Raw genomic sequence first — 27,999 nt, 5'->3', positions numbered from 1 at the left:
GAGACATTACTCCAATGGAGCAAAGTGCGCATGGTGACTGTTGTATTCAATCCCGATGCATTTTCTGTGTTTCATCAACACTCTGATAGTCCACAGATTACAGAATGCCAAGAGATGTGCATCGGAAACTACTACTTGTCTTCCAGGGAACGATCAAAGCGTAGACTGTTAGAGACAATACTCCCATTTAGGAAAGTGCGCATGGTGAATTTTGTATTCAACCCCGATGCAATTTCTGTGTTTCATCAACACTCTGATAGTCCACAGATTACGGAAAGCCTCCAGATATGCATCGGAAACTACTACTGGTCTTCCAGGGAACGATCAAATCGTAGACTGTTAGAGACATAACCCCCATGGAGGAAAGTGTGCATGGTGACTGTTGTATTCAATCCCGATGCAATTTCTGTGTTTTATCAACACTCTGATAGTCCACAGATTACAGAATGCCTCCAGATGTGCAATTGAAACTACTACTGGTCTTCCAGGGAACGATCAAAGAGTAGAATTCTTGAGACATTACTCCCATGGAGGAAACTGCGTATGGAGGCTGTTGTATTCAATCCCGATGCAATTTCTGTGTTTCACGAACATTTTGATAGTCCACCGATTACAGAAAGCCTCCAGATGTGCATCGGGAACTACTACTGGTCTTCCAGGGAACGATCAAAGCGTAGACTGTTAGAGACATTACTCCCATGGATGAAAGTGCGCATGGTGACTGTTCTATTCAATCCCGATGCAATTACTGTGTTTTATCAACACTCTGATAGTCTACACATTACAGTATGCCACCAGATGTGCATCGGAAACTACTACTGGTCTTCCGAGGAACGATCAAAGTGTAGATTGTTTGAGACATTACTCCCGTGGAGGAAACTGCGCATGGAGAATGTTGTGTTCAATCCCAATGCAATTTCTCTGTTTCATCTTCACTCTGATAGTCCACAGATTACAGAAAGCCTCCAGATGTGCATCGCAAAGTACTACTGGTCTTCCAGGGAACGATCAAAGCGTAGACTGTTAGAGAAATTACTCCCATGGAGGAAAGTGCGCATGGTGACTGTTTTATTCACTCCCGATGCAATTACTGTGTTTCATCAACACTCTGATAGTCTACACATTACAGAATGCCACCAGATGTGCATCGGAAACTACTAATGGTCTTCCAGGGAACGATCAATGCGTAGATTGTTCGAGACATTACTCCAATGGAGCAAAGTGCGCATGGTGACTGTTGTATTCAATCCCGATGCATTTTCTGTGTTTCATCAACACTCTGATAGTCCACAGATTACAGAATGCCAAGAGATGTGCATCGGAAACTACTACTGGTCTTCCAGGGAACGATCAAAGCGTAGACTGTTTGAGACATTACTCCCATAGAGGAAAGTGCGCATGGTGACGCTTGTATTCAATCCCGATGCATTTTCTGTGTTTCATCAACACTCTGATAGTGCACAGATTACAGAATGCCATGAGATGGGCATCGGAATCTACTACTGGTCTTCCACTGAACGACCACAGCGTAGACAGTTTCTGGCATTATTCCCATGGAGGAAAGTGCGGATGGTGACTGTTGTATTCAACCCCAATGCAATTTCTGTGTTTCATCAACACTCTGATAGTCCACAGATTACAGAATGCTACCAGATGTGCATCGGAAACTACTACTGGTCTTCCAGGGAATGATCAAAGCGAAGACTGTTTGAGACATACCTCCCGTGGAGGAAAGTGCGCATGGTGACTGTTGTATTCAATCCCGATGCTATTTCTGTGTTTCATCAACACTCTGATAGTCCACAGATTACAGAATGCCACCAGAAGTGCATCGGAAACTACCACTGGTCACCCAGGGAACCATCAAAGCATAGTCTGTTTGAGAATTACTCCCATGGAGGAAAGTGCGCATGGTGACTGTTGTATTCAACCCCGATGCAATTTCTTTGTTTCATCAACACTCTGATAGTCCACAGATTACAGAAGGCCTCCAGATGTTCATCGGAAACTACTACTGGTCTTCCAGGGAACGATCAAAGCGTAGACTGTTAGAGACATTACTCCCATGGAGGAAAGTGCGCATGGTGACTGTTGTATTCAATCCCGATGCAATTACTGTGTTTCATCAATACTCTGATAGTCTACACATTACAGAATGCCACCAGATGTGCATCGGAAACTGCTGCTGGTCTTCCAGGGAACGACCAAAAGCGTAGATTGTTTGAAACATTACTCCAGTGGAGGAAAGTGCGCATGGTGACTGTTGTATTCAATCCCGATGCAATTTCTGTGTTTCATCAACGATCTGATAGTCTACAGATTACAGAATGTTTCAAGATGTGCATCGGAAACCACTACTGGTCTTCCAGCTAACGATCAAACCGTAGACTGTTTGAGACATTACTCCCATGGAGGAAAGTTCGCATGATGACTGTAGTACTCAATCCAATTGCAATTTCTGTGTTTCATCAACACTCTGATAGTCCACAGATTGCAGAATGCCTCCAGATGTTCATCGGAAACTACTACTGGTCTTCCAGGGAACGATCAAAGAGTAGACTCTTTGAGACATTACTTTTATGGATGAATGTGCGAATGGTGACTGTTGTATTCAATCTCGGCGCAAATTTCTGTGTTTCATCATCACTCTAATGGTCCACAGATAACAGAATGCCCCCAGATGTGCATCGTAAAGTACTACTGGTCTTCCAGGGATCGATCAAAGCGTAAACTCTTTGAGACATTACTCCCATGGAGGAAAGTGCGCATGGTGACTGTTGTATTCAATCCCGATGCATTTTCTTTGTTTCATCAACACTCTGATAGTCCACAGATTACAGAATGCCAAGAGATGTGCATCGGAAACTACTACTGGTCTTCCATGGAACGATCAAAATCGTAGACTCTTTCAGACATAACTCCCATGGAGGAAAGTGCGGATGGTGACTGTTGTGTTCAATCCCGATGCAATTTCTGTGTTTCATCAACACTCTGATAGTCCACAGATTACAGAGTGCCACCAGATGTGCATCGGAAACTGCTACTGGTCTTCCAGGGAACGATCAAAGCGTAGACTGTTAGAGACATACCTCCCGTGGAGGAAAGTGCGCATGTTGACTGTTGTATTCATTCCCGAAACAAATTCTGTGATTCATCAACACTCTAATAGTCCACAGATTACAGAATGCCACCAGATGTGCATCGGAAACTACTACTGGTCTTCCAGGGAACGATCAAAACATAGACTGTTTGAGAATTACTCCCATGGAGGAAAGTGGGCATGGTGACTGTTGTATTCAATCCCGATGCAATTTCTGTGTTTCATCAACACTCTGATAGTCCACAGATTACAGAAAGCCTCCAGACGTGCATCGAAAACTACTACTGGTCTTCCAGGGAACAATCAAAGCGAAGACTGTTAGAGACTTTACTCCATTGGAGGAAAGTGCGCATTGTGACTGTTGTATTCAATCCCGATGCCATTTTTATGTGTTTCATCAACACTCTAATAGTCCACAGATTACAGAATGCCTCCAGATGTTCATCGGAAACTACTACTGGTCTTCCAGGGAACGATCAAAGCGTAGACTGTTTGAGACATTACTGCTGTGGAGGAAAGTGCGCATGGTGACTGTTGTATTCAATCCCGATGCAATTTCTGTGTTCATCAACACTCTGATAGTCTACAGATTACAGAATGCCTCCAGATGTTCATCGGAAATTTCTACTGGTCTTCCAGGTAACGATCAAAGCGTAGACTGTTTGAGACATTACTTTTATGCAGGAATGTGCGCGTGGTGACTGTTGTATTCAATCCCGATGCCATTTCTGTGTTTCATCAACACTCTGATAATCCACAGATTACAGAATACCTCCAGATGTGCATCGGAAACTACTACTGGTCTTCCAGGGAACGATCAAAGCGTAGACTGTTGGAGACATACCTCCCATGGAGGAAAGTCCGGATGGTGACTGTTGTGTTCAATCCCGATGCAATTTCTGTGTTTCATCAACACTCTGATAGTCCACAGATTACAGAGTGCCACCAGATGTGCATCGGAAACTGCTACTGGTCTTCCAGGGAACGATCAAAGCGTAGACTGTTAGAGACATACCTCCCGTGGAGGAAAGTGCGCATGTTGACTGTTGTATTCATTCCCGAAACAAAATCTGTGATTCATCAACACTCTGATAGTCCACAGATTACAGAATGCCTCCAGATGTGCAATTGAAACTACTACTGGTCTTCCAGGGAACGATCAAAGCGTAGAATTCTTGAGACATTACTCCCATGGAGGAAACTGCGCATGGAGGCTGTTGTATTCAATCCCGATGCAATTTCTGTGTTTCACGAACATTTTGATAGTCCACCGATTACAGAAAGCCTCCGGATGTGCATCGGGAACTACTACTGGTCTTCCAGGGAACGATCAAAGCGTAGACTGTTAGAGACATTACTCCCATGGAGGAAAGTGCGCATGGTGACTGTTGTATTCAATCCCGATGCAATTACTGTGTTTCATCAACACTCTGATAGTCTACACATTACAGTATGCCACCAGATGTGCATCGGAAACTACTACTGGTCTTCCGAGGAACGATCAAAGTGTAGATTGTTAGAGACATTACTCCCGTGGAGGAAACTGCGCATGGAGAATGTTGTGTTCAATCCCAATGCAATTTCTCTGGTTCATCTTCACTCTGATAGTCCACAGATTACAGAAAGCCTCCAGATGTGCATCGCAAAGTACTACTGGTCTTCCAGGGAACGATCAAAGCGTAGACTGTTAGAGAAATTACTCCCATGGAGGAAAGTGCGCATGGTGACTGTTTTATTCACTCCCGATGCAATTACTGTGTTTCATCAACACTCTGATAGTCTACACATTACAGAATGCCACCAGATGTGCATCGGAAACTACTACAGGTCTTCCAGGGAACGATCAATGCGTAGATTGTTCGAGACATTACTCCAATGGAGCAAAGTGCGCATGGTGACTGTTGTATTCAATCCCGATGCATTTTCTGTGTTTCATCAACACTCTGATAGTAGACAGATTACAGAATGCCAAGAGATGTGCATCGGAAACTACTACTGGTCTTCCAGGGAACGATCAAAGCGTAGACTGTTAGAGACAATACTCCCATTTAGGAAAGTGCGCATGGTGAATTTTGTATTCAACCCCGATGCAATTTCTGTGTTTCATCAACACTCTGATAGTCCACAGATTACGGAAAGCCTCCAGATATGCATCGGAAACTACTACTGGTCTTCCAGGGAACGATGAAATCGTAGACTGTTAGAGACATAACCCCCATGGAGGAAAGTGTGCATGGTGACTGTTGTATTCAATCCCGATGCAATTTCTGTGTTTTATCAACACTCTGATAGTCCACAGATTACAGAATGCCTCCAGATGTGCAATTGAAACTACTACTGGTCTTCCAGGGAACGATCAAAGAGTAGAATTCTTGAGACATTACTCCCATGGAGGAAACTGCGCATGGAGGCTGTTGTATTCAATCCCGATGCAATTTCTGTGTTTCACGAACATTTTGATAGTCCACCGATTACAGAAAGCCTCCAGATGTGCATCGGGAACTACTACTGGTCTTCCAGGGAACGATCAAAGCGTAGACTGTTAGAGACATTACTCCCATGGAGGAAAGTGCGCATGGTGACTGTTCTATTCAATCCCGATGCAATTACTGTGTTTCATCAACACTCTGATAGTCTACACATTACAGTATGCCACCAGATGTGCATCGGAAACTACTACTGGTCTTCCGAGGAACGATCAGAGTGTAGATTGTTTGAGACATTACTCCCGTGGAGGAAACTGCGCATGGAGAATGTTGTGTTCAATCCAAATGCAATTTCTCTGTTTCATCTTCACTCTGATAGTCCACAGATTACAGAAAGCCTCCAGATGTGCATCGCAAAGTACTACTGGTCTTCCAGGGAACGATCAAAGCGTAGACTGTTAGAGAAATTACTCCCATGGAGGAAAGTGCGCATGGTGACTGTTTTATTCACTCCCGATGCAATTACTGTGTTTCATCAACACTCTGATAGTCTACACATTACAGAATGCCACCAGATGTGCATCGGAAACTACTAATGGTCTTCCAGGGAACGATCAATGCGTAGATTGTTCGAGACATTACTCCAATGGAGCAAAGTGCGCATGGTGACTGTTGTATTCAATCCCGATGCATTTTCTGTGTTTCATCAACACTCTGATAGTCCACAGATTACAGAATGCCAAGAGATGTGCATCGGAAACTACTACTGGTCTTCCAGGGAACGATCAAAGCGTAGACTGTTTGAGACATTACTCCCATAGAGGAAAGTGCGCATGGTGACGGTTGTATTCAATCCCGATGCATTTTCTGTGTTTCATCAACACTCTGATAGTGCACAGATTACAGAATGCCATGAGATGGGCATCGGAATCTACTACTGGTCTTCCACTGAACGACCAAAGCGTAGACAGTTTCTGACATTATTCCCATGGAGGAAAGTGCGGATGGTGACTGTTGTATTCAACCCCAATGCAATTTCTGTGTTTCATCAACACTCTGATAGTCCACAGATTACAGAATGCTACCAGATGTGCATCGGAAACTACTACTGTTCTTCCAGGGAATGATCAAAGCGAAGACTGTTTGAGACATACCTCCCGTGGAGGAAAGTGCGCATGGTGACTGTTGTATTCAATCCCGATGCTATTTCTGTGTTTCATCAACACTCTGATAGTCCACAGATTACAGAATGCCACCAGAAGTGCATCGGAAACTACCACTGGTCACCCAGGGAACCATCAAAGCATAGTCTGTTTGAGAATTACTCCCATGGAGGAAAGTGCGCATGGTGACTGTTGTATTCAACCCCGATGCAATTTCTTTGTTTCATCAACACTCTGATAGTCCACAGATTACAGAAGGCCTCCAGATGTTCATCGGAAACTACTACTGGTCTTCCAGGGAACGATCAAAGCGTAGACTGTTAGAGACATTACTCCCATGGAGGAAAGTGCGCATGGTGACTGTTGTATTCAATCCCGATGCAATTACTGTGTTTCATCAATACTCTGATAGTCTACACATTACAGAATGCCACCAGATGTGCATCGGAAACTGCTGCTGGTCTTCCAGGGAACGACCAAAAGCGTAGATTGTTTGAAACATTACTCCAGTGGAGGAAAGTGCGCATGGTGACTGTTGTATTCAATCCCGATGCAATTTCTGTGTTTCATCAACGATCTGATAGTCTACAGATTACAGAATGTTTCAAGATGTGCATCGGAAACCACTACTGGTCTTCCAGCTAACGATCAAACCGTAGACTGTTTGAGACATTACTCCCATGGAGGAAAGTTCGCATGATGACTGTAGTACTCAATCCAATTGCAATTTCTGTGTTTCATCAACACTCTGATAGTCCACAGATTGCAGAATGCCTCCAGATGTTCATCGGAAACTACTACTGGTCTTCCAGGGAACGATCAAAGAGTAGACTCTTTGAGACATTACTTTTATGGATGAATGTGCGAATGGTGACTGTTGTATTCAATCTCGGCGCAAATTTCTGTGTTTCATCATCACTCTAATGGTCCACAGATAACAGAATGCCCCCAGATGTGCATCGTAAAGTACTACTGGTCTTCCAGGGATCGATCAAAGCGTAAACTCTTTGAGACATTACTCCCATGGAGGAAAGTGCGCATGGTGACTGTTGTATTCAATCCCGATGCATTTTCTTTGTTTCCTCAACATTCTGATAGTCCACAGATTACAGAATGCCAAGAGATGTGCATCGGAAACTACTACTGGTCTTCCATGGAACGATCAAAATCGTAGACTCTTTCAGACATAACTCCCATGGAGGAAAGTGCGTATGGTGACTGTTGTGTTCAATCCCGATGCAATTTCTGTGTTTCATCAACACTCTGATAGTCCACAGATTACAGAGTGCCACCAGATGTGCATCGGAAACTGCTACTGGTCTTCCAGGGAACGATCAAAGCGTAGACTGTTAGAGACATACCTCCCGTGGAGGAAAGTGCGCATGTTGACTGTTGTATTCATTCCCGAAACAAATTCTGTAATTCATCAACACTCTAATAGTCCACAGATTACAGAATGCCACCAGATGTGCATCGGAAACTACTACTGGTCTTCCAGGGAACGATCAAAGCATAGACTGTTTGAGAATTACTCCCATGGAGGAAAGTGGGCATGGTGACTGTTGTATTCAATCCCGATGCAATTTCTGTGTTTCATCAACACTCTGATAGTCCACAGATTACAGAAAGCCTCCAGACGTGCATCGAAAACTACTACTGGTCTTCCAGGGAACAATCAAAGCGAAGACTGTTAGAGACTTTACTCCCATGGAGGAAAGTGCGCATGGTGACTGTTGTATTCAATCCCGATGCCATTTTTATGTGTTTCATCAACACTCTAATAGTCCACAGATTACAGAATGCCTCCAGATGTTCATCGGAAACTACTACTGGTCTTCCAGGGAACGATCAAAGCGTAGACTGTTTGAGAAATTACTGCTGTGGAGGAAAGTGCGCATGGTGACTGTTGTATTCAATCCCGATGCAATTTCTGTGTTCATCAACACTCTGATAGTCCACAGATTACAGAATGCCTCCAGATGTTCATCGGAAATTTCTACTGGTCTTCCAGGTAACGATCAAAGCGTAGACTGTTTGAGACATTACTTTTATGCAGGAATGTGCGTGTGGTGACTGTTGTATTCAATCCCGATGCCATTTCTGTGTTTCATCAACACTCTGATAATCCACAGATTACAGAATACCTCCAGATGTGCATCGGAAACTACTACTGGTCTTCCAGGGAACGATCAAAGCGTAGACTGTTGGAGACATACCTCCCGTGGAGGTATGTGCGCATGGTGACTGTTGTATTCAATCCCGAAGAAATTTCTGTGTTTCATCAACACTCTGATAGACAACAGATTACAGAAAGCCACCAGATGTGCATCGGAAACTACTACTGGACTTCCAGGGAACGATCAAAGCGTAAACTCCTTGAGCCTTTACTCCCATGGAGGAAAGTGGGCATGGTGACTGTTGTATTCAATCCCGATGCATTTTCTGTGTTTCATCAACATTCTGATAGTCCACAGATTACAGAATGCCATGAGATGTGCATCGGAATCTACTACTGGTCTTCCATTGAACGATCAAAGCGTAGACCGTTTGAGAATTACTCCCATATAGGAAAGTGCGCATGGTGTCTGTTGTATTCAATCCCGATAAAATTTCTGTGTTTCATCAACACTCTGATACTCCACAGATTACAGAATGCCTCCAGATGGGCATCGGAAACTACTACTGGTCTTCCAGGGAACGACCAAAGCATAGACTGTTTGAGACATTACTCCCTTGGAGGAGAGTGCACATGGTGAATGTTGTATTCAATCCCGATGCAATTTCTGTGTTTCATCAACACTCTGATAATCCACAGATTACAGAATGCCTCCCGATGTGTATCGGAAACTACTACTGGTCTTCCAGGGAACGATCAAAGCGTAGACAGTTTGAGACATTACAGCTGTGGAGGAAAGTGCGCATATTGACTGTTGTATTCAATCCCGATGCAATTTCTGTGTTTCATCAACACTCTGATAGTCCACAGATTACAGATGCCTCCAGATGTTCATCGGAAATTTCTACTGGTCTTCCAGGTAACGATCAACGCGTAGACTGTTTGATACATTACTTTTATGCAGGAATGTGCACTTGGTGACTGTTGTATTCAATCCCGATGCAATATCTGTGTTTCATCAACACTCTGATAATCCACAGATTACAGAATGCCTCCCGATGTGCATCGGAAACTACTACTGGTCTTCCAGGGAACGATCAAAACGTAGACAGTTTGAGACATTTCTCCCGTGGAGGAATATGCGCATGGTGACTGTTGTATTCAATCCCGATGCAATTACTGTGTTTCATCAACACTCTGATAGTCCACAGATTACAGACTGCCTCCAGATGTTCATCGGAAACTACTACTGGTCTTCCAGGGAAGGATCAAAACGAAGACTGTTTGAGACATACCTCCCGTGGAGGAAAGGGCGCATGGTGACTGTTGTATTCTATCCCGATGCAATTTCTGTGTTTCATCAACACTCTGATACTCCGCAGATTACAGAATGCATCCAGATGTGCATCGGAAACTACTACTGGACTTCCAGGGAACGACCAAAGCGTAAACTCCTTGAGACATTACTCCAATGGAGCAAAGTGCGCATGGTGACTGTTGTATTCATTCCCGAAACAAATTCTGTGATTCATCAACACTCTAATAGTCCACAGATTACAGAATGCCACCAGATGTGCATCGGAAACTACTACTGGTCTTCCAGGGAACGATCAAAGCATAGACCGTTTGAGAATTACTCCCATGGAGGAAAGTGGGCATGGTGACTGTTGTATTCAATCCCGATGCAATTTCTGTGTTTCATCAACACTCTGATAGTCCACAGATTACAGAAAGCCTCCAGACGTGCATCGAAAACTACTACTGGTCTTCCAGGGAACAATCAAAGCGAAGACTGTTAGAGACTTTACTCCCATGGAGGAAAGTGCGCATGGTGACTGTTGTATTCAATCCCGATGCCATTTTTATGTGTTTCATCAACACTCTGATAGTCCACAGATTACAGAATGCCTTCAGATGTTCATCGGAAACTACTACTGGTCTTCCAGGGAACGATCAAAGCGTAGACTGTTTGAGACATTACTGCTGTGGAGGAAAGTGCGCATGGTGACTGTTGTATTCAATCCCGATGCAATTTCTGTGTTCATCAACACTCTGATAGTCCACAGATTACAGAATGCCTCCAGATGTTCATCGGAAATTTCTACTGGTCTTCCAGGTAACGATCAAAGCGTAGACTGTTTGAGACATTACTTTTATGCAGGGATGTGCGCGTGGTGACTGTTGTATTCAATCCCGATGCCATTTCTGTGTTTCATCAACACTCTGATAATCCACAGATTACAGAATACCTCCAGATGTGCATCGGAAACTACTACTGGTCTTCCAGGGAACGATCAAAGCGTAGACTGTTGGAGACATACCTCCCGTGGAGGTATGTGCGCATGGTGACTGTTGTATTCAATCCCGATGAAATTTCTGTGTTTCATCAACACTCTGATAGACCACAGATTACAGAAAGCCACCAGATGTGCATCGGAAACTACTACTGGACTTCCAGGGAACGATCAAAGCGTAAACTCCTTGAGCCTTTACTCCCATGGAGGAAAGTGGGCATGGTGACTGTTTTATTCAATCGCGATGCATTTTTTGTGTTTCATCAACATTCTGATAGTCCACAGATTACAGAATGCCATGAGATGTGCATCTGAAACTACTACTGGTCTTCCAGGGAACGATCAAAGCGTAGACTGTTTGAGAATTACTCCCATATAGGAAAGTGCGCATGGTGTCTGTTGTATTCAATCCCGATAAAATTTCTGTGTTTCATCAACACTCTGATACTCCACAGATTACAGAATGCCTCCAGATGTGCATCGGAAACTACTACTGGTCTTCCAGGGAACGACCAAAGCATAGACTGTTTGAGACATTACTCCCTTGGAGGAGAGTGCACATGGTGAATGTTGTATTCAATCCCGATGCAATTTCTGTGTTTCATCAACACTCTGATAATCCACAGATTACAGAATGCCTCCCGATGTGTATCGAAAACTACTACTGGTCTTCCAGGGAACGATCAAAGCGTAGACAGTTTGAGACATTACTCCCGTGGAGGAATATGCGCATGGTGACTGTTGTATTCAATCCCGATGCAATTTCTGTGTTTCATCAACACTCTGATAGTCCACAGATTACAGAATGCCTCCAGATGTTCATCGGAAACTACTACTGGTCTTCCAGGGAACGATCAAAGCGTAGACTGTTTGAGACATTACAGCTGTGGAGGAAAGTGCGCATGGTGACTGTTGTATCCAATCCCGATGCAATTTCTGTGTTTCATCAACACTCTGATAGTCCACAGATTACAGATGCCTCCAGATGTTCATCGGAAATTTCTACTGGTCTTCCAGGTAACGATCAAAGCGTAGACTGTTTGACACAATTCTTTTATGCAGGAATGTGCACTTGGTTACTGTTGTATTCAATCCCGATGCAATATCTGTGTTTCATCAACACTCTGATAATCCACAGATTACAGAATGCCTCCCGATGTGCATCGGAAACTACTACTGGTCTTCCAGGGAACGATCAAATCGTAGACAGTTTGAGACATTTCTCCCGTGGAGGAATATGCGCATGGTGACTGTTGTATTCAATCCCGATGCAATTTCTGTGTTTCATCAACACTCTGATAGTCCACAGATTACAGAATGCCTCCAGATATTCATCGGAAACTACTACTGGTCTTCCAGGGAAGGATCAAAACGAAGACTGTTTGAGACATACCTCCCGTGGAGGAAAGGGCGCATGGTGACTGTTGTATTCTATCCCGATGCAATTTCTGTGTTTCATCAACACTCTGATACTCCGCAGATTACAGAATGCATCCAGATGTGCATCGGAAACTACTACTGGACTTTCAGGGAACGATCAAAGCGTAAACTCCTTGAGACATTACTCCAATGGAGCAAAGTGCGCATGGTGACTGTTGTATTCAATCCCGATTCATTTTCTGTGTTTCATCAACACTCTGATAGTCCACAGATTACAGAATGCCTAGAGATGTGCATCGGAAACTACTACTGGTCTTCCAGGGAACGATCAAAGCGTAGACTGTTTGGGACATTACTCCCATGGAGGAAAGTGCGCATGGTGACGGTTGTATTCAATCCCGATGCATTTTCTGTGTTTCATCAACACTCTGATAGTCCACAGATTACAGAATGCCATGAGATGTGCATCGGAATCTACTACTGGTCTTCCAGGGAACGACCAAAGCGTAGACAGTTTCTGACATTATTCCCATGGAGGAAAGTGCGGATGGTGACTGTTGTATTCAATCCCGATGCAATTTCTGTGTTTCATCAACACTCTGATAGTCCACAGATTACAGAATGCTACCAGATGTGCATCGGAAACTACTACTGGTCTTCCAGGGAATGATCAAAACGAAGACTGTTTGAGACATACCTCCCGTGGAGGAAAGTGCGCATGCTGACTGTTGTATTCAATCCCGATGCTATTTCTGTGTTTCATCAATACTCTGATAGTCCGCAGATTACAGAAGGCCTCCAGATGTGTATCGAAAACTACTACTGGTCTTCCAGGGAACGATCAAAGCGTAGACAGTTTGAGACATTACTCCCGTGGAGGAATATGCGCATGGTGACTGTTGTATTCAATCCCGATGCAATTTCTGTGTTTCATCAACACTCTGATAGTCCACAGATTACAGAATGCCTCCAGATGTTCATCGGAAACTACTACTGGTCTTCCAGGGAACGATCAAAGCGTAGACTGTTTGAGACATTACAGCTGTGGAGGAAAGTGCGCATGGTGACAGTTGTATTCAATCCCGATGCAATTTCTGTGTTTCATCAACACTCTGATAGTCCACAGACTACAGATGCCTCCAGATGTTCATCGGAAATTTCTACTGGTCTTCCAGGTAACGATCAAAGCGTAGACTGTTTGACACATTACTTTTATGCAGGAATGTGCACTTGGTGACTGTTGTATTCAATCCCGATGCAATATCTGTGTTTCATCAACACTCTGATAATCCACAGATTACAGAATGCCTCCCGATGTGCATCGGAAACTACTACTGGTCTTCCAGGGAACGATCAAAACGTAGACAGTTTGAGACATTTCTCCCGTGGAGGAATATGCGCATGGTGACTGTTGTATTCAATCCCGATGCAATTTCTGTGTTTCATCAACACTCTGATAGTCCACAGATTACAGAATGCCTCCAGATGTTCATCGGAAACTACTACTGGTCTTCCAGGGAAGGATCAAAACGAAGACTGTTTGAGACATACCTCCCGTGGAGGAAAGGGCGCATGGTGACTGTTGTATTCTATCCCGATGCAACTTGTGTGTTTCATCAACACTCTGATACTCCGCAGATTACAGAATGCATCCAGATGTGCATCGGAAACTACTACTGGACTTTCAGGGAACGATCAAAGCGTAAACTCCTTGAGACATTACTCCAATGGAGCAAAGTGCGCATGGTGACTGTTGTATTCAATCCCGATGCATTTTCTGTGTTTCATCAACACTCTGATAGTCCACAGATTACAGAATGCCTAGAGATGTGCATCGGAAACTACTACTGGTCTTCCAGGGAACGATCAAAGCGTAGACTGTTTGAGACATTACTCGCATGGAGGAAAGTGCGCATGGTGACGGTTGTATTCAATCCCGATGCATTTTCTGTGTTTCATCAACACTCTGATAGTCCACAGATTACAGAATGCCATGAGATGTGCATCGGAATCTACTACTGGTCTTCCAGGGAACGACCAAAGCGTAGACAGTTTCTGACATTATTCCCATGGAGGAAAGTGCGGATGGTGACTGTTGTATTCAATCCCGATGCAATTTCTGTGTTTCATCAACACTCTGATAGTCCACAGATTACAGAATGCTACCAGATGTGCATCGGAAACTACTACTCGTCTTCCAGGGAATGATCAAAACGAAGACTGTTTGAGACATACCTCCCGTGGAGGAAAGTGCGCATGCTGACTGTTGTATTCAATCCCGATGCTATTTCTGTGTTTCATCAATACTCTGATAGTCCGCAGATTACAGAAGGCCTCCAGATGTGCACCGGAAACTACTACTGGTCTTCCAGGGAACGATCAAAGCGTAGACTGTTAGAGACATTACTCCCGTGGAGGAATGTGCGCATGGTGACTGTTGTATTCAATCCCGATGCAATTTCTGTGTTTCATGAACACTCTGATATTCCACAGATTACAGAATGCCTCCCGATGTGCATCGGAAACTACTACTGGTCTTCCATTGAACGATCAAAGCGTAGACTGTTAGAGACATTACTCCCGTGGAGGAATGTGCGCATGGTGACTGTTGTATTCAATCCCGATGCAATTTCTGTGTTTCATGAACACTCTGATATTCCACAGATTACAGAATGCCTCCCGATGTGCATCGGAAACTACTACTGGTCTTCCAGGGAACGATCAAAGCGTAGACTGTTTGAGACATTACTACCGTGGAGGAATGTGCGCATGGTGACTGTTGTATTCAATCCCGATGCAATTTCTGTGTTTCATCAACACTCTGATAGTCCACAGATTACAGAATGCCTCCAGATGTTCATCGGAAACTACTACTGGTCTTCCAGGGAACGATCAAAGCGTAGACTGTTTGAGACATTACTGCTGTGGAGGAAAGTGCGCATGGTAACTGTTGAATTCAATCCCGATGCAATTTCTGTGTTCATCAACACTCTGATAGTCCACAGATTACAGAATGCCTCCAGATGTTCATCGGAAATTTCTACTGGTCTTCCAGGTGACGATCAAAGCGTAGACAGTTTGAGACATTACTTTTATGCAGGAATGTGCGCGTGGTGACTGTTGTATTCAATCCCGATGCAATTTCTGTGTTTCATCAACACTCTGATAATCCACAGATTACAGAATACCTCCAGATGTGCATCGGAAACTACTACTGGTCTTCCAGGGAACGATCAAAGCGTAGACTGTTGGAGACATACCTCCCGTGGAGGAGAGTGCGCATGGTGACTGTTGTATTCAATCAGGATGAAATTTCTGTGTTTCAACAACACTCTGATAGACCACAGATTACAGAATGCCACCAGATGTGCATCGGAAACTACTACTGGACATCTAGGTAACGATCAAAAGCGTAAACTCCTTGAGACATTACTCCCATGGTAGGAAAGTGCGCATGGTGACTGTTGTAATCAATCCCGATGCAATTTCTGTGTTTCATCAACATTCTGATAGTCCATAGATTACAGAATGCCACGAGATGTGCATCGGAAACTACTACTGGTCTTCCAGGGAACGATCAAAGCGTAGACTGTTTGAGAATTACTCACATGGAGGAAAGTGCGCATGGTGTCTGTTGTATTCAATCCCGATGCAATTTCTGTGTTTCATCAACACTCTGATACTCCACAGATTACAGAATGCCTCCAGATGAGCATCGGAGACTACTACTGGTCTTCCAGGGAACGATAAAAGCGTAGACTGTTTGAGACATTACTCCCATGGAGGAAAGTGCACATGGTGAATGTTGTATTCAATCCCGATGCAATTTCTGTGTTTCATCAACACTCTGATAGTCCACAGATTACAGATGCCTCCAGATGTTCATCGGAAATTTCTACTGGTCTTCCAGGTAACGATCAAAGCGTAGACTGTTTGATACATTACTTTTATGCAGGAATGTGCACTTGGTGACTGTTGTATTCAATCCCGATGCAATATCTGTGTTTCATCAACACTCTGATAATCCACAGATTACAGAATGCCTCCCGATGTGCATCGGAAACTACTACTGGTCTTCCAGGGAACGATCAAAACGTAGACAGTTTGAGACATTTCTCCCGTGGAGGAATATGCGCATGGTGACTGTTGTATTCAATCCCGATGCAATTACTGTGTTTCATCAACACTCTGATAGTCCTCAGATTACAGACTGCCTCCAGATGTTCATCGGAAACTACTACTGGTCTTCCAGGGAAGGATCAAAACGAAGACTGTTTGAGACATACCTCCCGTGGAGGAAAGGGCGCATGGTGACTGTTGTATTCTATCCCAATGCAATTTCTGTGTTTCATCAACACTCTGATACTCCGCAGATTACAGAATGCATCCAGATGTGCATCGGAAACTACTACTGGACTTCCAGGGAACGATCAAAGCGTAAACTCCTTGAGACATTACTCCAATGGAGCAAAGTGCGCATGGTGACTGTTGTATTCATTCCCGAAACAAATTCTGTGATTCATCAACACTCTAATAGTCCACAGGTTACAGAATGCCACCAGATGTGCATCGGAAACTACTACAGGTCTTCCAGGGAACGATCAAAGCATAGACTGTTTGAGAATTACTCCCATGGAGGAAAGTGGGCATGGTGACTGTTGTATTCAATCCCGATGCAATTTCTGTGTTTCATCAACACTCTGATAGTCCACAGATTACAGAAAGCCTCCAGACGTGCATCGAAAACTACTACTGGTCTTCCAGGGAACAATCAAAGCGAAGACTGTTAGAGACTTTACTCCCATGGAGGAAAGTGCGCATGGTGACTGTTGTATTCAATCCCGATGCCATTTTTATGTGTTTCATCAACACTCTGATAGTCCACAGATTACAGAATGCCTTCAGATGTTCATCGGAAACTACTACTGGTCTTCCAGGGAACGATCAAAGCGTAGACTGTTTGAGACATTACTGCTGTGGAGGAAAGTGCGCATGGTGACTGTTGTATTCAATCCCGATGCAATTTCTGTGTTCATCAACACTCTGATAGTCCACAGATTACAGAATGCCTCCAGATGTTCATCGGAAATTTCTACTGGTCTTCCAGGTAACGATCAAAGCGTAGACTGTTTGAGACATTACTTTTATGCAGGGATGTGCGCGTGGTGACTGTTGTATTCAATCCCGATGCCATTTCTGTGTTTCATCAACACTCTGATAATCCACAGATTACATAATACCTCCAGATGTGCATCGGAAACTACTACTGGTCTTCCAGGGAACGATCAAAGCGTAGACTGTTGGAGACATACCTCCCGTGGAGGTATGTGCGCATGGTGACTGTTGTATTCAATCCCGATGAAATTTCTGTGTTTCATCAACACTCTGATAGACCACAGATTACAGAAAGCCACCAGATGTGCATCGGAAACTACTACTGGACTTCCAGGGAACGATCAAAGCGTAAACTCCTTGAGCCTTTACTCCCATGGAGGAAAGTGGGCATGGTGACTGTTTTATTCAATCGCGATGCATTTTCTGTGTTTCATCAACATTCTGATAGTCCACAGATTACAGAATGCCATGAGATGTGCATCTGAAACTACTACTGGTCTTCCAGGGAACGATCAAAGCGTAGACTGTTTGAGAATTACTCCCATATAGGAAAGTGCGCATGGTGTCTGTTGTATTCAATCCCGATAAAATTTCTGTGTTTCATCAACACTCTGATACTCCACAGATTACAGAATGCCTCCAGATGTGCATCGGAAACTACTACTGGTCTTCCAGGGAACGACCAAAGCATAGACTGTTTGAGACATTACTCCCTTGGAGGAGAGTGCACATGGTGAATGTTGTATTCAATCCCGATGCAATTTCTGTGTTTCATCAACACTCTGATAATCCACAGATTACAGAATGCCTCCCGATGTGTATCGAAAACTACTACTGGTCTTCCAGGGAACGATCAAAGCGTAGACAGTTTGAGACATTACTCCCGTGGAGGAATATGCGCATGGTGACTGTTGTATTCAATCCCGATGCAATTTCTGTGTTTCATCACCACTCTGATAGTCCACAGATTACAGAATGCCTCCAGATGTTCATCGGAAACTACTACTGGTCTTCCAGGGAACGATCAAAGCGTAGACTGTTTGAGACATTACAGCTGTGGAGCAAAGTGCGCATGGTGACTGTTGTATCCAATCCCGATGCAATTTCTGTGTTTCATCAACACTCTGATAGTCCACAGATTACAGATGCCTCCATATGTTCATCGGAAATTTCTACTGGTCTTCCAGGTAACGATCAAAGCGTAGACTGTTTGACACATTACTTTTATGCAGGAATGTGCACTTGGTTACTGTTGTATTCAATCCCGATGCAATATCTGTGTTTCATCAACACTCTGATAATCCACAGATTACAGAATGCCTCCCGATGTGCATCGGAAACTACTACTGGTCTTCCAGGGAACGATCAAAACGTAGACAGTTTGAGACATTTCTCCCGTGGAGGAATATGCGCATGGTGACTGTTGTATTCAATCCCGATGCAATTTCTGTGTTTCATCAACACTCTGATAGTCCACAGATTACAGAATGCCTCCAGATGTTCATCGGAAACTACTACTGGTCTTCCAGGGAAGGATCAAAACGAAGACTGTTTGAGACATACCTCCCGTGGAGGAAAGGGCGCATGGTGACTGTTGTATTCTATCCCGATGCAATTTCTGTGTTTCATCAACACTCTGATACTCCGCAGATTACAGAATGCATCCAGATGTGCATCGGAAACTACTACTGGACTTTCAGGGAACGATCAAAGCGTAAACTCCTTGAGACATTACTCCAATGGAGCAAAGTGCGCATGGTGACTGTTGTATTCAATCCCGATGCATTTTCTGTGTTTCATCAACACTCTGATAGTCCACAGATTACAGAATGCCTAGAGATGTGCATCGGAAACTACTACTGGTCTTCCAGGGAACGATCAAAGCGTAGACTGTTTGAGACATTACTCGCATGGAGGAAAGTGCGCATGGTGACGGTTGTATTCAATCCCGATGCATTTTCTGTGTTTCATCAACACTCTGATAGTCCACAGATTACAGAATGCCATGAGATGTGCATCGGAATCTACTACTGGTCTTCCAGGGAACGACCAAAGCGTAGACAGTTTCTGACATTATTCCCATGGAGGAAAGTGCGGATGGTGACTGTTGTATTCAATCCCGATGCAATTTCTGTGTTTCATCAACACTCTGATAGTCCACAGATTACAGAATGCTACCAGATGTGCATCGGAAACTACTACTCGTCTTCCAGGGAATGATCAAAACGAAGACTGTTTGAGACATACCTCCCGTGGAGGAAAGTGCGCATGCTGACTGTTGTATTCAATCCCGATGCTATTTCTGTGTTTCATCAATACTCTGATAGTCCGCAGATTACAGAAGGCCTCCAGATGTGCACCGGAAACTACTACTGGTCTTCCAGGGAACGATCAAAGCGTAGACTGTTAGAGACATTACTCCCGTGGAGGAATGTGCGCATGGTGACTGTTGTACTCAATCCCGATGCAATTTCTGTGTTTCATGAACACTCTGATATTCCACAGATTACAGAATGCCTCCCGATGTGCATCGGAAACTACTACTGGTCTTCCATTGAACGATCAAAGCGTAGACTGTTAGAGACATTACTCCCGTGGAGGAATGTGCGCATGGTGACTGTTGTATTCAATCCCGATGCAATTTCTGTGTTTCATGAACACTCTGATATTCCACAGATTACAGAATGCCTCCCGATGTGCATCGGAAACTACTACTGGTCTTCCAGGGAACGATCAAAGCGTAGACTGTTTGAGACATTACTACCGTGGAGGAATGTGCGCATGGTGACTGTTGTATTCAATCCCGATGCAATTTCTGTGTTTCATCAACACTCTGATAGTCCACAGATTACAGAATGCTACCAGATGTGCATCGGAAACTACTACTCGTCTTCCAGGGAATGATCAAAACGAAGACTGTTTGAGACATACCTCCCGTGGAGGAAAGTGCGCATGCTGACTGTTGTATTCAATCCCGATGCTATTTCTGTGTTTCATCAATACTCTGATAGTCCGCAGATTACAGAAGGCCTCCAGATGTGCACCGGAAACTACTACTGGTCTTCCAGGGAACGATCAAAGCGTAGACTGTTAGAGACATTACTCCCGTGGAGGAATGTGCGCATGGTGACTGTTGTATTCAATCCCGATGCAATTTCTGTGTTTCATGAACACTCTGATATTCCACAGATTACAGAATGCCTCCCGATGTGCATCGGAAACTACTACTGGTCTTCCATTGAACGATCAAAGCGTAGACTGTTAGAGACATTACTCCCGTGGAGGAATGTGCGCATGGTGACTGTTGTATTCAATCCCGATGCAATTTCTGTGTTTCATGAACACTCTGATATTCCACAGATTACAGAATGCCTCCCGATGTGCATCGGAAACTAATACTGGTCTTCCAGGGAACGATCAAAGCGTAGACTGTTTGAGACATTACTACCGTGGAGGAATGTGCGCATGGTGACTGTTGTATTCAATCCCGATGCAATTTCTGTGTTTCATCAACACTCTGATAGTCCACAGATTACAGAATGCCTCCAGATGTTCATCGGAAACTACTACTGGTCTTCCAGGGAACGATCAAAGCGTAGACTGTTTGAGACATTACTGCTGTGGAGGAAAGTGCGCATGGTAACTGTTGAATTCAATCCCGATGCAATTTCTGTGTTCATCAACACTCTGATAGTCCACAGATTACAGAATGCCTCCAGATGTTCATCGGAAATTTCTACTGGTCTTCCAGGTAACGATCAAAGCGTAGACAGTTTGAGACATTACTTTTATGCAGGAATGTGCGCGTGGTGACTGTTGTATTCAATCCCGATGCAATTTCTGTGTTTCATCAACACTCTGATAATCCACAGATTACAGAATACCTCCAGATGTGCATCGGAAACTACTACTGGTCTTCCAGGGAACGATCAAAGCGTAGACTGTTGGAGACATACCTCCCGTGGAGGAGAGTGCGCATGGTGACTGTTGTATTCAATCAGGATGAAATTTCTGTGTTTCATCAACACTCTGATAGACCACAGATTACAGAATGCCACCAGATGTGCATCGGAAACTACTACTGGACATCTAGATAACGATCAAAAGGGTAAACTCCTTGAGACATTACTCCCATGGTAGGAAAGTGCGCATGGTGACTGTTGTATTCAATCCCGATGCAATTTCTGTGTTTCATCAACATTCTGATAGTCCACAGATTACAGAATGCCACGAGATGTGCATCGGAAACTACTACTGGTCTTCCAGGGAACGATCAAAGCGTAGACTGTTTGAGAATTACTCACATGGAGGAAAGTGCGCATGGTGTCTGTTGTATTCAATCCCGATGCAATTTCTGTGTTTCATCAACACTCTGATACTCCACAGATTACAGAATGCCTCCAGATGAGCATCGGAGACTACTACTGGTCTTCCAGGGAACGATAAAAGCGTAGACTGTTTGAGACATTACTCCCATGGAGGAAAGTGCACATGGTGAATGTTGTATTCAATCCCGATGCAATTTCTGTGTTTCATCAACACTCTGATAATCCATAGATTACAGAATGCCTCCCGATGTGCATCGGAAACTACTACTGGTCTTCCAGGGATCGATCAAAGCGTAGACAGTTTGAGACATTACTCCCGTGGAGGAATGTGCGCATGGTGACTGTTGCATTCAATCCCGATGCAATTTCTGTGTTTCATCAACACTCTGATAGTCTACAGATTACAGAATGCCACATGATGTGCATCGGAAACTGCTACTGGTCATCCAGGGAACGATCAAAGCGTAGCCTGTTTGAGACATTACTGCTGTGGAGGAAAGTGCGCATGGTAACTGTTGTATTCAATCCCGATGCAATTTCTGTGTTCATCAACACTCTGATAGTCCACAGAAACAGAATGCCTCAGATGTTCATCGGAAATTTCTACTGGTCTTCCAGGTAACGAGCAAAGCGTAGACTGTTTGTGACATTACTTTTATGCAGGAATGTGCGCGTGGTGACTGTTGTATTCAATCCCGATGCAATTTATGTGTTTCATCAACACTCTGATAATCCACAGATTACAGGATACCTCCAGATGTGCATCGGAAACTACTACTGGTCTTCCAGGGAACGATCAAAGCGTAGACTGTTGGAGACATACCTTCCGTGGAGGAAAGTGCGAATGGTGACAGTTGTATTCAATCCCGATGAAATTTCTGTGTTTCATCAACACTCTGATAGACCACAGATTACAGAATACCTCCAGATGTGCATCGGAAACTACTACTGGTCTTCCAGGGGACGATCAAAGCGTAGACTGTTGGAGACATACCTCCTGTGGAGGAAAGTTCGCATGGTGACTGTTGTATTCAATCCCGATGAAATTTCTGTGTTTCATCAACACTCTGATAGACCACAGATTACAGAATGGCACCAGATGTGCATCGGAAACTACTATTGGTCTTCCAGGGAACGATCAAAGCGTAGACTGTTTGAGAATTACTCCCACGGAGGAAAGTGCGCATGGTGACTGTTGTATTCAATCCCGATGCAATTTCTGCGTTTCATCAACACTCTGATACTCCGCAGATTACAGAATGCATCCAGATGTGCATCGGAAACTACTACTGGACTTCCAGGGAACGATCAAAGCGTAAACTCTTTGAGACATTACTCCCATGGAGGAAAGTGCGCATGGTGACTGTTGTATTCAATCACGATGCATTATCTGTGTTTCATCAACACTCTGATAGTACACAGATTACAGAATGCCACGAGATGTGCATCGGAAACTACTACTGGTCTTCCTGGGAACGATCCAAGCGTAGACTGTTTGGGACATTACTCCCATGGAGGAAAGTGCGGATGGTGACTGTTGTATTCAATCCCGATGCAATTTCTGTGTTTCATAAACACTCTGATAGTCCACAGATTACAGAATGCCGCCCGATGTGCATCGGAAACTACTACTGGTCTTCCAGGGAACGATCAAAGCGTAGACTGTTTGAGACATTACAGCTGTGGAGGAAAGTGCGCATGGTGACTGTTGTATTCAATCCCGATGCAATTTCTGTGTTTCATCAACACTCTGATAGTCCACAGATTACAGATGCCTCCAGATGTTCATCGGAAATTTCTACTGGTCTTCCAGGTAACGATCAAAGCGTAGACTGTTTGATACATTACTTTTATGCAGGAATGTGCACTTGGTTTCTGTTGTATTCAATCCCGATGCAATATCTGTGTTTCATCAACACTCTGATAATCCACAGATTACAGAATGCCTCCCGATGTGCAATGGAAACTACTACTGGTCTTCCAGGGAACGATCAAAACGTAGACAGTTTGAGACATTACTCCCCTGGAGGAATATGCGCATGGTGACTGTTGTATTCAATCCCGATGCAATTTCTGTGTTTCATCAACACTCTGATAGTCCACAGATTACAGAATGCCTCCAGATGTTCATCGGAAACTACTACTGGTCTTCCAGGGAAGGATCAAAACGAAGACTGTTTGAGACATACCTCCCGTGGAGTAAAGTGCGCATGGTGACTGTTGTATTCTATCCCGATGCAATTTCTGTGTTTCATCAACACTCTGATACACCGCAGCTTACAGAATGCATCCAGATGTGCATCGGAAACTACTACTGGACTTCCAGGGAACGATCAAAGCGTAAACTCCTTGAGACTTTACTCCAACGGAGCAAAGTGCGCATGGTGACTGTTGTATTCAATCCCGATGCATTTTCTGTGTTTCATCAACACTCTGATACTCCACAGATTACAGAAAGCCTTCAGATGTTCATCGGAAACTACTACTGGTCTTCCAGGGAACGATCAAAACGTTGACTGTTTGGGACATTACTCCCATGGAGGAAAGTGCACATGGTGAATGTTGTATTCAATCCCGATGCAATTTCTGTGTTTCATCAACACTCTGATAATCCACAGATTGCAGAATGCCAACCGATGTGCATCGGAAACTACTACTGGTCTTCCAGGGAACGATCAAAGCGTACACAGTTTGAGACATTACTCCCGTGGAGGAATGTGCGCATGGTGACTGTTGCATTCAATCCCGATGCAATTTCTGTGTTTCATCAACACTCTGATAGTCTACAGATTACAGAATGCCACATGATGTGCATCGGAAACTGCTACTGGTCATCCAGGGAACGATCAAAGCGTAGACTGTTTGAGACATTACCCCCGTGGAGGAATGTGCGCATGGTGACTGTTGTATTCAATCCCGATGCAATTTCTGTGTTTCATCAACACTCTGATAGTCCACAGATTACGGAATGCCTCCCGATGTGCATCGGAAACTACTACTGGTCTCTCATGTAACGATCAAAGCGTAGACTGTTTGAGACATTGCTCCCGTGGACGAATGTGCGCATGGTGACTGTTGTATTGAATCCCGATGCAATTTCTGTGTTTCATCAACACTCTGATAGTCCACAGATTACAGAATGCCTCCAGATGTGCATCGGAAACTACTACTGCTCTTCCAGGGAACGATCAAAGCGTATACTGTTGGAGACATTACTGCTGTGGAGGAAAGTGCGCATGGTAACTGTTGTATTCAATCCCGATGCAATTTCTGTGTTCATCAACACTCTGATAGTCCACAGAAACAGAATGCCTCAGATGTTCATCGGAAATTTCTACTGGTCTTCCAGGTAACGAGCAAAGCGTAGACTGTTTGTGACATTACTTTTATGCAGGAATGTGCGCGTGGTGACTGTTGTATTCAATCCCGATGCAATTTATGTGTTTCATCAACACTCTGATAATCCACAGATTACAGGATACCTCCAGATGTGCATCGGAAACTACTACTGGTCTTCCAGGGAACGATCAAAGCGTAGACTGTTATAGACATACCTTCCGTGGAGGAAAGTGCGCATGCTGACAGATGTATTCAATCCCGATGAAATTTCTGTGTTTCATCAACACTCTGATAGACCACAGATTACAGAATGCCACCAGATGTGCATCGGAAACTACTACTGGACTTCCAGGGAACGATCAAAGCGTAAACTCCTTGAGACATTACTCCCATGGAGGAAAGTGCGCATGGTGACTGTTGTATTCAATTCCGATGCATTTTCTGTGTTTCATCAACATTTTGATAGTCCACAGATTACAGAATGCCGCGAGATGTGCATCGGAATATACTACTGGTCTTCCAGGGAACGATCAAAGCGTAGACTGTTTGAGAATTACTCCCATGGTGGAAAGTGCTCATGGTGTCTATTGTATTCAATCCCGATGCAATTTCAGTGATTCATCAACACTCTGATAATCCACAGATTACAGAATGCCTCCCGATGTGCATCGGAAACTACTACTGGTCTTCCAGGGAACGATCAAAGCGCAGACAGTTTGAGACATTACTCCCGTGGAGGAATGTGCGCATGGTGACTGTTGTATTCAATCCCGATGCAATTTCTGTGTTTCATCAACACTCTGATAGTCCACAGATTACAGAATGCCTCCAGATGTTCATCGGAAACTACTACTGGTCTTCCAGGGATCGATCAAAGCGTAGACAGTTTGAGACATTACTTTTATGCAGGAATGTGCGCGTGGTGACTGTTGTATTCAATCCCGATGCAATTTCTGTGTTTCATCAACACTCTGATAATCCACAGATTACAGAATACCTCCAGATGTGCATCGGAAACTACTACTGGTCTTCCAGGGGACGATCAAAGCGTAGACTGTTGGAGACATACCTCCTGTGGAGGAAAGTGCGCGTGGTACTGTTGTATTCAATCCCGATGAAATTTCTGTGTTTCATCAACACTCTGATAGACCACAGATTACAGAATGCCACCAGATGTGCATCGGAAACTACTATTGGTCTTCCAGGGAACGATCAAAGCGTAGACTGTTTGAGAATTACTCCCACGGAGGAAAGTGCGCATGGTGACTGTTGTATTCAATCCCGATGCAATTTCTGTGTTTCATCAACACTCTGATAGTCCACAGATTACAGAAAGCCTCCAGATGTGCATCGGAAACTACTACTGGTCTTCCAGGGAACGATCAAAGCGAAGACTGTTAGAGACTTTACTCCCATGGAGGAAAGTGCGCATGGTGACTGTTGTATTCAATCCCGATGCAATTTCTGTGTTTCATCAACACTCTGATAGTCTACAGATTACAGAATGCCACATGATGTGCATCGGAAACTACTACTGGTCATCCAGGGAACGATCTAAGCGTAGACTGTTTGAGACATTACTCCCGTGGAGGAATGTGCGCATGGTGACTGTTGTATACAATCCCGATGCAATTTCTGTGTTTCATCAACACTCTGATAATCCACAGATTACAGAATGCCTCCCGATGTGCATCGGAAACTACTACTGGTCTTCCATTGAACGATCAAAGCGTAGACTGTTTGAGACATTACTCCCGTGGAGGAATGTGCGCATGGTGACTGTTGTATTCAATCCCGATGCAATTTCTGTGTTTCATGAACACTCTGATAGTCCACAGATTACAGAATGCCACCCGATGTGCATCGGAAACTACTACTGGTCTTCCAGGGAACGATCAAAGCGTAGACTGTTTGAGACATTACTCCCGTGGAGGAATGTGCCCATGGTGACTGTTGTATTCAATCCCGATGCAATTTCTGTGTTTCATCAACACTCTGATAGTCCACAGATTACAGAATGCCTCCAGATGTTCATCGGAAATTTCTACTGGTCTTCCAGGTAACGATTAAAGCGTAGACAGTTTGAGACATTACTTTTATGCAGGAATGTGCGCGTGGTGACTGTTGTATTCAATCCCGATGCAATTTCTGTGTTTCATCAACACTCTGATAATCCACAGATTACAGAATACCTCCAAATGTGCATCGGAAACTACTACTGGTCTTCCAGGGAACGATCAAAGCGTAGACTGTTGGAGACATACTTCCCGTGGAGGAAAGTGCGCATGGTGACTGTTGTATTCAATCAGGATGAAATTTCTGTGTTTCATCAACACTCTGATAGACCACAGATTACAGAATGCCACCAGATGTGCATCGCAAACTACTACTGGACTTCCAGGGAACGATCAAAGCATAAACTCCTTGAGACATTACTCCCATGGAGGAATGTGCGCATGGTGACTGTTGTATTCAATCCCGATGCAATTTCTGTGTTTCATCAACACTCTGATACTCCACAGATTACAGAATGCCTCCAGATGTGCATCGGAGACTACTACTGGTCTTCCAGGGAACGATAAAAGCGTAGACTGTTTGAGACATTACTCCCATCGAGGAAAGTGCACATGGTGAATGTTGTATTCAATCCCGATGCAATTTCTGTGTTTCATCAACACTCTGATAATCCACAGATTACAGAATGCCAACCGATGTGCATCGGAAACTACTACTGGTCT

This window comes from Schistocerca gregaria, unplaced genomic scaffold (assembly GCF_023897955.1).
Source record: "Schistocerca gregaria isolate iqSchGreg1 unplaced genomic scaffold, iqSchGreg1.2 ptg000333l, whole genome shotgun sequence".
Classification (NCBI taxonomy): Eukaryota; Metazoa; Arthropoda; class Insecta; order Orthoptera; family Acrididae; genus Schistocerca; species Schistocerca gregaria.
Note: the sequence above shows the minus strand (reverse complement) of the source record.